The following is a 15,708-nucleotide window of genomic DNA, read 5'->3' as shown; positions in this document are numbered from 1 at the left end:
TGAAAATCTATTTTTTCTTGCAAGGGAAAATAATGGCAGCAACATTTCTATTTAAAGGTAAGAAAATGATTAATTAAAGGTGACTCTTCAACCATTTTCTCTACGTGGGCTGCATGGATGCATTTCTTACTTCAATTAAACACCTATGAATTCATTAACCACCTCGTGCTTAATTTAAAACAATTCATGCATTGATTAAACACCTCATGCCTGCTTGATACATGCAATACACGGCCAAGTGGAAGGAAAAAAAAATACTTAACCTTGGTAATTGGGTGCAAAATTGGACATTTATCCCAAACCCCTAATTAAAAAATTATTTGGAAAACTTTTAATAAATCAACCAATGCAAAATTTGGCAACCATTAAATTGCTATCCTAAAAATTAAATGAGCAAATTAAACGAGCATATAATTTCGGAGTATTACAGAAAGTGGAAGCAGTAACCAACTGGAAAGCACCAACTAATGCTGGTGAAGTACAGAGCTTTCTAGGATTAGCAAAATATTATCGAAGATTCATAGAAGGACTCTCCAAAATAACTGGACCAATGACGCAGCTTACAAGGAAGGGAGTAAAATTTTAATGGACAGATAAATGTGAACAAAGTTTCCAAGAACTTGAATAGAGGTTGATATCAGCACCCGTGTTAACAATACTTGAGGGTATGGAATGGTTTGTTATATACAGTGATGCATCCGAGCAAGGATTGGGATGTGTGCTGATGCAAAATGGAAAAGTGATATCCTATACATCAAGACAATTGAAGAAACATGAGCAAAACTACCCGACGTATGATTTAGAACTTGCGGCGGTAGTACACGCCTGGAAGATATGGCGACACTACTTGTATGGAGGGAAGTGCGATATCTACACAGATCACAAGAGTCTCAAATATATATTCACATAGAAGGAATTGAATATGCGACAAAGACGATGATTGAAATTGGTGAATGATTACGATTGCACTATCCATTACCATCTAGGTAAGACTAATGTTGTGGCCAATACCTTAAGTAGAAAATCAATGGGACAGTTGGCGTCACTACCCACTTTTCAAAAAGAGTTAGTTAACGACTTGGAAAAGTTACAGATCGAAGTGGTTACCATACCAGGACAAGTCACTACTCGTCTAGCAGGTTTGATAATTCGACCTACTCTTAGAGATCGAATTATAGAGACACAAGGTAATGACCCATTCTTGTTGAAGATCAAGAATGAAAATGGTACTGATAAGAGAAATGATTTTGGAATAGCTTCGGATTAGATACTGATGTTTAAGGGGAGAATTTGTATGCCTAAAGATGAAGCCTGGAGAAACGAGATATTGAAAGAGTCCCATTCCATCCCGTACACCGCACATCCCGATGGTACGAAAATGTATCAAAACCTCCGCGATACATTTTGGTGGAGAAATATGAAAAGAAGTATAGGGTTGTACGTGGAAAAGTGCATGGTATGTCAACAGGTTAAGGCAGAACACCAAATACCAGCTGGATTGTTAAATCCACTGGACATACCCGAATGGAAATGGGAAAATATCACAATGGACTTTGTGGTTGGATTCCCGAAGTCAGCAAGAGGAAACAACGCTGTATGGGTAATAGTGGATCGATTAACAAAGTTTGCTCATTTTCTTCCAGTGAAAATGACATTCAGTTTAGACCAATTGGCACAGTTATACATTAAGGAGGTTGTGAGATTACACGACGTACCTGTGTCCATTGTGTCTCACAGAGACCCAAGGTTCACGTCCAAATTTTGGAAAAAAGTCTACAAGGAGCTATGGGAACGAAGCTGAACTTTAGTACAGCATATCACCCTCATTCCATGGTCAATCTGAAAGGACCATCCAGACTTTGGAAGACATGCTGAGAGCATGTGTTTTGGATCTAGGGGGTAGTTGGGAGTCATACATACCCCTAATAGAATTCGCATATAATAATAGCTTCCAAGCAACTATCTGGATGGCACCGTATGAAGCTCTCTATGGTAGAAGATGTAGGTCCCCTGTTCATTGGGATGAAGTCGGGAAGAAGAGAGTTTTGGGACCAGAAACAATTGAAAGGACAGTTGAGACAATTGATAAGATCCGTGCAAGTACAAAGTAGCACAGGATCGACAGAAGAGCTATGCGGATACAAGGAAGAAGGATTTAGAATTCAAAGTTGGAGAAAAGTGTTTCTGAAAGTGGCACCGATGAAAGGTGTACTTAGGTTTGGCAAGAAAGAAAAGCTACAACCACGCTATATCGGACCATTCGAGATACTTGACATGGTCGAAAATGTAGCCTATCGGTTAGCTCTCCTACCTGGGTTATCGGTAGTGCACAACGTGTTCCATGTATCAATGATCAAGAAATACGTGCATGATCCTAATCATGTAGTGAACTATCAGTCTGTGGAAGTACAAAAGGACTTATCTTATGAAGAGGTACCAATTAGGATATTGGATCGAAAGGTGCATAAACTAAGGAATAAAGAAATTCAATTGGTCAAAATACAATGGAATAATCATGAAATAGAAGAGGTCACTTGGGAAGGGGAAGAGGAAGCCAAAAACAAGTATCCAACACTATTCGCTCAATCAGAAGGTAATTTCGAGGACGAAATTTTAATTAAGGTGTGGGGAATGTAGAACCCCAAATTGTAACGCCCCGACCCATAGTGGACCGGAACACTACTTACTTTACTTAGCTTAACCGGTGGTTTAGTAACAAGTGCATACGTTTTAGTGGAAGCTTACATTTTCGGATAATAATTTAAATAACAATACTTCAAATACTGTAAACAAAAACACTGAATCATTTTTCAAAACAACAAAATATAATTTATTTGAATAGAACATAACTTGTTCTCACATTCTGCGTTATTCAAAACTTCAAAGAAATAACGTTATCGGATTTCCATGGACTCGTTGCATCACTCTCCATCTTCTCCTCTATCCATGCCCGAGGTAAAATTCCTTCAATCTGTAGAGATGGGATTAAACCCGTGAGTTGAAAAACTCAATAGGTGTCATAGGTTCATTTGTGATCAAGCTATACATTTCAAAACATTAACTTTATAACTTTTCATACATGCCGTACCCGAAGGCACCATTTGACATGAAGGGGCATGTCGTACCCGAGGGCACCATTTGACATACGAACATTTCTTCAACATAGAGGGGTATGCCGTACCGGAGTACCATTTGACATACAACCATTAACATAGAGGGATATGCCGTACTGGAGTACCATTTGACATACAAACATTAACATGAATCGAAACTTATAACTTAACACGATTAAACACATTGCACCTCTACCTACCTTGATTGATGCTTTTGAAATTTTGAAAACTTCGATGAAACTTGGACGTTGAAAGAAATGCACTCCTTGGATGTTTGAAAACCGTTGAGAATTAATGCTTAAAAACACTTCTTAAACTTCTAGGAAAAATAGTTTTCCTCCCTCTCGTTTTCTCTCCTGGAAACTCTTTCTTTAGTATGTAAAAACTCTTGCTTTTGGTGTGAGAAAAAATGAGTGAAATGAGGTCTCTATTTATAGGTAAATATCCCATAACTTAAAGCAAATGAAGGGTCAAATATCATTTAAGAGAGAAAACATGGGTGCCATTTAAGTTTGAGGTTAAATGCTTCAATTTAGTGGGGTTTTTATTGCCAAAAATGTGGGTGGCCCTTTGAGAAAATAATTGATGAAAATAAATATTTAAATTCTAGAGAAAAACGAGAATTTTCATTTCAGGCGGTTTCGGTCGACCGGTTGTAGTCCGGTTGACACTCTACAGCTTTCAGTGTTTCTATCATAACTTCTTCTCCTGATATCCGATTGAGGTAATTCAAAGTGCGTTGGAAATTTAACTCAAAGAGCTACAACTTTTACTTAGATATCATTTTCCAAATCGAATATTTCCTATGTCAAAAATGGGTCTCAAGTGAAACTAAAAATCTAAAGTATACTTTAGTCATCTAATATTCATGTCTTAGTGCCACTAAGGTGTCTAGAATTTTTTTGGGTTCTACACAAATAATTTTAAATACCTTAATGGCACTAAGACATGAATATTGGATGGCTAAAGTATACTTCAGTTTTTTAGTCTCATTTGAGACCCATTTACGACATAGAAAACAATCAATTTGGAAAATGATATCTAAAGAAAAGTTGTAGCTCTTTGAGTTAGCTTTCCAACTCACTTTGAATTACCTCAATCAGATATTGGGAGAAGAAGTTATGATAGAAATACTAAAAGCTGTACAGTATCAACCGAAGTACGCGGAATATGAAAAGTCAAATTCCTACACGATTTTCTAGCACCTTCTTAAACCTATAACTCCCACATAAATGGCACTCGTATTAATGAGTATTAGGCCCTTCACTTGCCCTTAAGTTGTGAGATTTTCACCTATAAATAGGCCCCAATGCATACACATTTTTCACACCAAGATAAAAGTTTCTAAGCATAAAAGAGAGAGTTTTCAAGTCTAGAAAAAAGAGAAAGGAGAGGGAGGAAAATTAGTTTTTCCTAGAAGTTTTGGTGCTATCAAGAAGTATTTTCCAAACATCAATTCTCAGGTAGAGGTGCAAAGTGTTAATTAGCGTTAAGTTATAAGTTTCTAGTAAATGGAGATTTATGTTAATGTTTGTATGTCTAATGGTACCTCTGGTACGGCATATACCTCCATGTCTAAGAGTACCTCCGGGTACGGCATGTACTTCCAGTCGAGGCGTTGTGTTAAGTCATGACTCTACGTGTTTGGGATTCTACCGAAAATCCTACTATGAAAATATTTCTAAAGTTACAGCTTTGAAATGTATAGCTTGATCACGAATGCACCAATGATATCTATTGAGTTTTTTAACTCACGGGTTTAACCCCTTCTCTACAGATTGATATGATTCTACCTTGAGCCTGGATGATGGAAAAGATGGAGAGTCGTGCAACGAGCCCATGGAAAACCCAGTGAACAAGTTATTTAGATTTATTTTTGTGAACGTTTTCAATATTATTTCTTTAAAGTATTTGAATAACGCTGAACGCGAGAACATGTTGTGTTTTCTTCAAATAAATTACGTTCCGTTATTTTTTTTATTCAGTGTTTTATTTAAAGTATTCGAAAGGTTGTTGTTAAAATTATCATTGTAAAAATTAAGCTTCCGCTAAAACATATTCTCCTATGACTAAGCCACCGATTAGTTAAGTAAAGTAAGTAGCGTTCCGATCCACAAGAGGTCGGGGCGTTACAGCGTGATATCAGAGCACGGTTTAGCCGATTCTGTAGATCAAGTATGTTTTTTTTTTTAAACGGTTTAGCCGGTTCTGTAGATCAAGTATATTTTTTTTTTTAAATGAAAAAGTCTAAGATATTCCATGGCATATTGCATCCATCCATCAATCTCATCCTACGGCCCAGGTATGTTCAAAGTTAATGTTTTCATGAAAAGACTATATTATGATGCTTTCCGATGCTATGGTACAACTTACGCTTATTTTCAAAGATATACTATGTCGGTTAGAAATGATTTGAAAGATGTGTTTTTTTTTTTTTCAAAAGATACGCATTGGGCTAGAATTTATAGGTAGAATGTTATGTAATAGTAGCCATTTTTCCAAGGAAAAAAAAGTGTATGATATGTAAAAATGCAACAGATATGGCTCATAGAACGGCTAGGGCATATAGAGAAGCATTGAACCGTAGAATCGCCATTCAGTCCTATGAGAATTACGTGACTGATCTGCTCTGTCCACTTGACGAACATATACATGATGTCTATGAGAGATGCATAACAGTGGTGAACGCTGGAATGGAGATAACGCATATTGAGACTATAAATAACCTCATGCACTCCCTTCCACCTCAATGGGGAGATATGAGGGTCACGGTTAGGGATGTAATGCTAGAGAAGCACCCAAATATATTGAGTTTGAAGTGTATTGCCAATCACTCCTAGACCTATGGAGGGAAAACTTAGAACCTCAACCGGAGATAGTAATTGAACTTGATGAAGAAGAAGAGCCTGAAGAAGGGAATGATCCTGAGCCTGAGCCACAGGGTGAGATGGACATAGAATCCGGACCTGAGGCGGAAGACTCCTCTGGAGATGAGGCTCCACCAAAGAAGATCCATAGAACTTATAGGGATTAGATTTAAATCCTTGTAACAACTTCCTTTATGTCAAGAAATAAAACTTTATCTTCTTTGTTAGAATTCGAAGTATGAAACTAATAAGAACCATACATTTTGTCTAAAGGAAAATGGCCTGCGCAAACCAAGCCAACTTGATAAGAGATCTCTTCCTAGCGGTCCAAGACCTTGGCAGGCAAAACCCGAACCAGGCACAACCCCTACCACTAGCTCCTAATGCTCCTCCAACCCATGCTTCAGTGGTCGAGAGATTTAGAAGACACAAGCCCCCTACCTTCAATGGAGTAGCTGATCCACTTGCAGTCGAGGAGTGGCTTCGCAAGTTGAAGAGAATATTCTGATTAATAGGCGTTACATCTTTCGTACCGTTACTGCATGCTCACATGGAAAACTCTCTAACTGAAATTGTTTACAAGTGCATGTTCCATCACTTAAATCTACCATATATGCCGTATGACGTGCACATTCCACAGAGAAGCGCAACTCGTCTAGTGGTTCGACATTTAACTTTCTCGCAGCCTCTGTAGCCTTGAAGAGCTTTACCTCTTGTGCTGGAGCTAGCACAGTTGTGTAATTATGTGATTCTGCACGTCGATCGTGAAACCACTACTACAACTTCGTACGGATATTCTCAATCAGTGCGAGAATGGGTAACTCTCGATCCCTCTTGAATAATGCATTGAGAGACTCTGTGTTGTTTGACGTCATCATGTTGTATCGACGTCCTAAAAAATATGAGCACACCCAATGTTCAATCCCCATTTTCGTTAGATAGTCCCATGCCGGGAATGATTTGCTTTTTATTTCAACCAGGTACCTATTACACTCTTCAATACCGTAAGCTTCGGCCGCTCTCCAAAACAATGAAATAATGTCTTTGCCCCGATACCTGGTCTTCAAGTTGCCCTGTATATGGTACATACAATACCCATGATGTGCATCGGGAAAAACTTCAGCAATACCATTTATTATAGATTGTCCTCGATCGATGACAAATGTAAGGTCCTCGACTTCTCCGATTACTTCCCTTAGCTTTGTGAAAAACCAACGCATCGACAGATCATTCTCGTTATCAACTATGCCGAATGCAAGAGGGTAAATTTGAATATTGGCATCTTGATATGTAGCAATAATCAACTGGCCTTGGTATTTGGATTTCAGAGTTGTACCATCGACTAGAATTAGGGGTCGCATAGCATTTCGAAATCCCTGAATGCATTGTCCAAGAGCCATAAAGAAGAATTTGAAGCAGTTATCGGCCTCCGTCTCAATAAAAAATGTCAAGCCAGGATTAGTTTTCTCCATATTATGACAATACCTGGCCAATTTAGCATAGCTTTCCTCTGTCGAGCCCATTAAATCCTCCAATGCGCATTCTTTGGCCTTCCAGGCCTTCTGGTAGCTCATGACTACTCCGTACTCTCGACGAACATCATTAATGATGTCCGATGGTCTGTAGATTGTTCGTGGATCCTGATACTTGTGCATTATCTGTCGATCAATAAACCAAGCTCGGGCTTGCCTATGATCATTTCAACACACTCCCACTTCACAAGTGTGTTCTCGTATATATTTGCGAATTACGAAGCACTCATTCGTGTCCATCTTCATTGCTCACAAATGCCAACTGCAACTATCATTACACATGATAGCATCAACAACAACCTATTCGATTTTTTCACTCTAAACTCAAAGTTGTATTTCAGTGCAATTAGGTGCACGGCTTCTTGTAACTCTTTCTTCGTTTCAAATAGTTGCTTGACATACAAATCCTCATTATCAGGAATCACACGTGAGGAGTTAGAGGACGGTCCACTCGATCTAACCCCCGAGGTGCCACCCCACTCATGTCTCTGTCGGGATAAACCAATCAAGTCCTCGTTTGTAAGTGTTTGCATTTTCATTCTCGTTGTCACCAGCAGCGGAGGGAATTCTGTGTGCAACTATCTCTGAAATAACCACAGCATCATCACGAGCTATCTCCACCGTATCCCAAAAATCATTAGCAACGTGATCCCCACCTCCCGAGTCTACTTGTTCATCTTCGACGACATCCTTCCTTACTAAAGTCACGCAAAGAGGAGTCGTGTGCTTATTGTTCAGTTCAATCAGATAATTCACTTCATCAATAGAAGAAATCATTATAGGTGGAATCGAAACTAATGCGTGCTCGCTGAATTTAAATTTCAATTCCATGTTCATGTTGTACTAAGAAGGATCAACATTCAACTTATTCTGTAAATCATTATAGAGTTCTGCATACGATGTACCTGATGATATGAAAATTGCGATACCACCACGTTTATCACTCGTCCATTTCCATGCCCATTGATCTTTTTCGTCCAATTCGAAATCACCAGAGTAACAAACTGGGACTACAACCATATCTGCATGTCGAAACAGAATTTTTAATTACATGAAAAATATCAACAGCAATAAAAATAACCCAAAAAAGAGAGAAAAAAGAAAACAGTTGACAAACAGCCGGGTGGCTGTTTAACAGGCGGGCAAACAGTTGGCTGTTTGGCCGACTGTTTGACTGGTTGTTAAACACCCGGTCAAACAGTCCATTCACCAGCGCCGGCATAATATGCAGATGAATTTTTTTCGGTCAAATACTTCAAAAATTACAGATCTATTACATTTTTTTCTACTAATCATTAAATGTCGAAATACAATTTATTGATTTAAACATACAATAATTTAATGAAAACAAGATTAAATTTGCGTATATAAACTTACCGAATCGACGAGATTGATGTCCACACATTTTTTTGACTTCCGATTTCGATAAATTTTTAAGTTTCTGTAGTTAAAGCAGATGAAGGATGAGAGTGTTCTATTAATCTGTGTTGGAGTATACAGATAAGAAATGTAGGAAATGTTTGGTTTTTATTTGTTAAGTGAAAGGGTATTCATATCTTTTAAAAAAATCAACTTTTGTAATTGTATAATGTATTTAAGGTTATTTTTGTCTCTTAACATTGGATAGACCAATTTCATAATATCCCTTTGTTGAGAAGTCAATGTGAAATTTAGATCATTTGACCAGGTTATTTTTAAAAGTACCCCCTCTCCAGCACCGGCCTCTTATATAATTAATAAAATCGCAACCCTCATGCAGAAAATCACACAATCTTGTCCCCAAATCTCTTTTCCTCTTTCAAATCCTGTAATATGTATCATTTCCATAATCTCTCCATTCAAGTTCATAATTACACCTCCATATCATACAATCTCACCCAACTTCTTCTTTTCAAAATTGTAGTGTCGCAAAAAAGAAGATGACAAAGGAGATATGAGATACTCTGGCAAAATTGTATGATGTCAAATTACTTCACATTAAAATTTTCTTAAAGATGAAACTACACACTTCGAATGGCAGAAAGGCATTTGTGACGGATCTGATCACCACCCTTAATACCTTTTTTTTTTCAACTTTTGAAATCGAGGACGTTGAATGTGTTGAGGTCCTGCTTCAACGTTTGTCTGAATCGTATGATCCACTCATTATTAATTTTATAATATAATAGGTTTGGGTAATGAAACGGGGTTACTGCGAAAAAAATTGTGGATGGATATTAAATGATGAATGGAAGAATCCATATTTTTTCTTGAGAATTCCATTCATTTTTGAGGTCTAAATGTTCTACCTATCCCATTGTGTTTCTATTTACGTGAAACGTTAATCATTTTGGCATTAGTAAGGTAACAATCAGCTCTATTTTGTGTTAGTTTTTGAAGAAAGTGTGATTAAAAATTAAGTAACGTTATGAATAGAGAGAAAATAGAAAAAAAAATAAAAAATAGAAGAAGTCAGTAGACTTGTCTGTATTTTATTAAAAACCAAAGTCCTATATTTATGGAGAAGAATCAGAGATATAATGATAATAATTTCTAGGGCTGAAGGGATACAATTGTCATTCACTAAGAAACCCTAATAAACTTATCATTTACAACACTCCCCCTTCAATGACACATTACAAAATATTTGTCTCATTAAAATCTTGTTTGATAAAAATTTAATGGGACAAAAAAATCAAATGAAGGAAAAAGAGTACAGTTATTTTGAAGTATTAAAAATAAATCATGATTCATTAAAACCGTGCTAGGAAAACTCAATGGGATAAAACCTAAGCGAAGGAAAAAGAATATAGATATTCCCCGGATATTAATCACTGAAAATCTTTGAGATGACACATTCTAATCTCATGAACTAATTTCTTGAATGTAAATATTGACAGTGTTTTTATGAATAAATCGGCCATATTGTCACATAAGAAGAATTTGTTAGACATCGATGTCGCCATTTTTCTGAAACTCATGTGTATGAAAAAATTTTGGAGAAATATATTTCGTCGTGTCACGTTTGATATAAACTCCTTTGAGTTGTACAATACAAACTGCATTGTCTTTATACAAAATTGTTGGACTATTTTTTATTTAAGTTATGAGTCATATTTCTCAACTATACATATTCTCAACCTGCTATATGGATTGCAATAATTTCAAAATGATTTAACGATGTTGCTGTCAAGGATTGCTTTACAAATCTCCATGAATAGCTGTTCCTCCACTTGTAAACACATATACTATTTTTTATTTAACTTTATATGGGTCAGAGTGAACTTGCATCTGCATATCCCACAAAAGTGGATCTCGAATTTTGAGAATAAAATAATCTCAAATCAATAGTACTCTTTACGTAACGAAAAATATGTTTAATACTATTCCATTATCTTTGAGTTTGTATAGAGCTATATCTTACAATGAGATTTACAGAAAAAACTTTGTTGGGTTAAGTGTAGTTTGCAAGATAAGTTAATGCTCCAATTGCACTAAAATATAATACTTCATGACCAAGAACGGTTTCTTTTTTTTTTCAAGTGAACGAAATGGATTTTTTTTTCATCAAGTAATCGAATAACCGTAGGTAATGCTAATGGATGTGCATTATCCATATAAAAATATTTTAAAATTTTTCTGTATATGTGAAGTATGAATAAATAATCCTTTTGGGAAATGTTTAATCTGCAATCAATGACAAAATTTGATTTTTTTCCCAAATCTTTCATCTCAAATTCATTTTTTTTTAAATAATCTGCAGTTTTGTTAAGCTCTTCAAGAGTTCTAATTAAATTTAAATCATCAACATAAACCGTTACAATTGTAAATCCAATATATATATATACATACATATATATATATATATATATGTACATACATATATATATATATATATATACATACATATATATATATATATATATATATATATATATATATATATATATATATATATATATATATATATATATATATATATATATATATATATATATATATATATATATATATATATATATATATATATATATATATATATATATATATATATATATGTATGTATATATATATATTTTTTTTTATATGAAAACACATTGACATACATAGTCATTTTTTAACGCTCATTCAACAAATATTCCATGAGATGATTATACAACATGCATCTGAATTGTTTCAATCCATATAATAATCTTTACAATTTAATTGAGAAATGATTCTCGAGCTTATATCATTTGAGCTATGTTTCAGGCATATTAAACATTTCAAAAATAACATTAATAGTTAAGCCAGATGAGTTGACTATTCCGTATTTAAAATTTCATGTACCAAGATAACATGATATCGGTTCGTGATTTCATCTATAACGATCTTTGCAAAATTTAGAATGTTGAGAGTCGTGCATGGCACATTACAGCTTCATTTTTCTCATTTCATTTTCTCATAATTATGTACCTTTAGATTTTCGGACTACAAGTCTAAAAATTTCATGTTTTTTAGTAAATTTAATTTAAGATTGCGTCCCTTTTATTTGGCCAAACATTACTTTGAGCGATATGTTTCTACACATTTATTTCGATTCCTCGCAATTCACTTATGATATTGTACATCATTTATAAAATTATTGTCGACAACTTTTTTCTTTTTTCAATTCTATTTCTTACTCCATAACGACATAACTTATTTAGATATCTCAATTTTCAACATATCATATTTCTAAACCTATTCTGGGGTTTTATAATTCATTAAATCTAAATATTCATCAAGAATATATGTCTCCTTAATGAGACCATTTTTATTAATTGCTCCATTTTCGTTTGAAGATTTTTTGTATTAGATCCGAACACCATCACGCTTCAGGCGTGTCATAGATATATCAAATATAGTGCTAACAAATTATCCTTACAGGACATTAATTCGCATTGGAGCATTTAAAATTGGTGTGTGAGATATTGTTTATCTCTTTGATCTGTAAATTGATTTGAATAAATTATCATTTGAACTTCTAATTCAAATGATATTTTACGAGAATTTAGATGACGCTACATTTATACATTATTTTCAAGTTCTTAATTCTTCAATTTAATGCTGAGAGAAATTTCTAATCAAATTGACAATTGTTTTTTCAGCGTTATAAAATATCACCCATTTGGGATAAGAATTCAAACTTTGCATTTATTCCCAATATTCTTTACTTTTTATTTTGGTGCAATGTGGTTCCATCTTAAAAGGTCAACCTTGTTAAGAAGAGTAGCTCAAGACCTTATAAGTTGGTATGCATTTTTATCTTTATTCGATGTGGGATTATATTCCTTAACATACACCTACAAGATGGTGGCTCGTTTGAGTAGATCAATCTTGAAATTCGAAAGCTCATTTATTGAGTTTTAATCGAATCGAATCGCTCGTTAGAGTTTAATAGGTTATAATACCATAAGTCAATTATAACAAAAAAACTATGATATTGGTATGATGCGTAACATGATTCCCTAACACAAAAGTGGGAAATACTTTGTTCTTAATTAAATTAATTGGAGATATTTAACAAATGATAGTGTTAAATTATTTATCGACATCTCAACTAATATTTATTAAAATGTTGAGATTTATACCCGCTAGCATTAACAGGACACGATCTTGATTATATAATAAGAAAATTATGCCCATAATTTGAGCAATAATTTCGCAAATTTCAGGTTGCAAATGCCATGCAATCATATAGTATTTTTATCAAATATTATTTAGATGGTCAACGTGGTAGGTGACGGGGCCCCACATATCACTATAATTGATTTTCAGAAATATAAGGAATTCAATCCCTATTTTAGTTAGCGATGTTTAATGATCAATTATCGATAAAAGAGAATAAATAATATATTGGAATTCATTGGAGTGAAGAATCTTCTGGCTCTTCATTGAATTTCCATTTTGAATTTTTTAGAAACACAATGAAGTATAATTCTTCAAGATGTATGCTACTTCGAGAGCATCTATATTTTATTATTGCTTTTTCAACATTAATATGTCAATATTCTTCTGAAATATTGAAAATTATAATTCAAACTCTTTAAGAACAATCAAATATTATTATAATAAATTATACAAGAATTCACTCTTCAAGAGTAAAAAATATAATTTATTTTAGACTGTATGTAATTATACTCTTCAAGGGCAAAATAAAATCTAACTACAATATTAATGAAAATTATAATGTGCCATTTCGAGATCACATTATATTTTACTATTACTTTTTCAAAAACAATAAATCAATATTCTTCTAAAATATGTAGAATTTTAATGTTATGCTCTTTAGGAGTAATAACCTATTATTGTTTACAGTGATAAATTATGTAAGAATTTACCTTTAAGAGTAAAAACTTAATTTTGTGTTAGATTTTATATCATTATACTCTTCAGGAGCAATATAATTTAACCAGAACATCAATATTTAAATATGTAGGCAGAAAAACTGACATATAAATAAATAGAGTAATTTAATTCGTGATTTTACATAGAATTAATCAATATATTTCAAGAATATTGAAATTAATATATATATATATATATATATATATATATATATATCTGTGTGTGTGTGTGTGTGTGTGTGTGTGTGTGTGATTTAAAATACTAATAATGTTATGTTTCTCCAGGAAAGGTTAACAATTTTTCATATTAAATTGTGATGTTTTCAAGAGGACAAACAGATATATAATTTTCAAGAGTAAAAATAAAATATTTTTTTGGAATATTGATATTAATGATTTGTTCTACCTTTTTGAGCTAAACAATATAATATTAAAATTTGTATTCTATATGAGTAACAATGAAATATTCTTCTGGAATATTTAAATAACGTGGGTTGTGTTTCTTTGAGAACATCAACACCACATTCTTTAAAAATAAACATAATTTAAATTATATCTCTTTAGGAGTACTAAGTCACTATTATTCTGGAATACTGAAATTTAAATATGATGCTCTTCATAATTAAGTAATATTCTTCTAAAATATTAATAATGTTGTGTTACGTCAGGTGCAACAACAAGCTATTTATAACAAAAAAATATACAATTAATATTCTTTTAAAATATTAATTATAATGTTGTGCTGCTTTTGAAACAACAACATGATAAATTATTAATTTAAAGTTTATAGAATATCTAAAAATATTTAATTACATTATGACACAATTTGAAATTATATAGAAAATTAATTTCCAAACATGCATTAGGAAAAAAATCTTCATACGTTGAAGTTAACATAATCCGCTAAATCTTTTACCAATATGCAAAAGATACTAAACATTCACATGAATTCCACATTTAAAAAAATCAAAGGTAGACCTAATATGTGGCAGATTCAAAAGACAGAATAAATATGTGAATAATATGTGACAAAATTGATTGTGTATGAATCAAAAGACATGAAATAATATGTGTGCAAATTATACATACAAACGTGAATTAAAATTAATATGCATACAAATGAAAAGCCGGGGAGAATAAACAACTCGATTATGATGTATATGTACATCGAAAAAATTCACTTGCCACGAAATTAATTTTGGTACATGTAATAAATATTTATACTTATAAAAAAAATTACTACATTTATTAAACTTTAAAAAATTAAGCTATCGTACTTACAACGTGTTATGAAAAGAGAAGAAAATAGGAAGACGTCAATAGATTGTATGTATTTTATTAAGAACCAAAATCCCTATATTTATATGGCAGAATCATGGATATAACGATAATAATTTCTAGGACTATAGGGGTACAATTGTCATTCACTAATAAACCCCAATAAACTTACCATTTATAACAAGTAAAGATTTTTAATTTTCGTGGAAAATTATTTTCTTGAAAGAATGTATAGGATGCATGAACAAATAGTGCATTATACAACACACATTTTATCAAAAGTTTACCATTTTCACCTTTTAACTTTTATATTCTACAAATACTGGGGGAAAAAATTGTATAAATGATAAATCATTTATCACCTCTCTTCAACACCTGCCTCTTATATAATTAATAAAATCACGACACTAGTGCATAAAATCACAGTCTCGCCCCCAGATCTCTTTTCCTCTTTCAAATCCTGAAATTTATATCATTTCCATAATCTCTCCATTCAAGTTCATAATTACTCATTCATATCATACAATCTCACCGAAATTCTTCTTTTCATATAGTGAAACCTTAAGATTTT

Source organism: Olea europaea, unplaced genomic scaffold, assembly GCF_002742605.1.
Source record: "Olea europaea var. sylvestris unplaced genomic scaffold, O_europaea_v1 scaffold231, whole genome shotgun sequence".
Lineage (NCBI taxonomy): Eukaryota > Viridiplantae > Streptophyta > Magnoliopsida > Lamiales > Oleaceae > Olea > Olea europaea.
The sequence above is the reverse complement of the archived record's forward strand: the minus strand, read 5'-3'. Positions refer to the sequence as shown.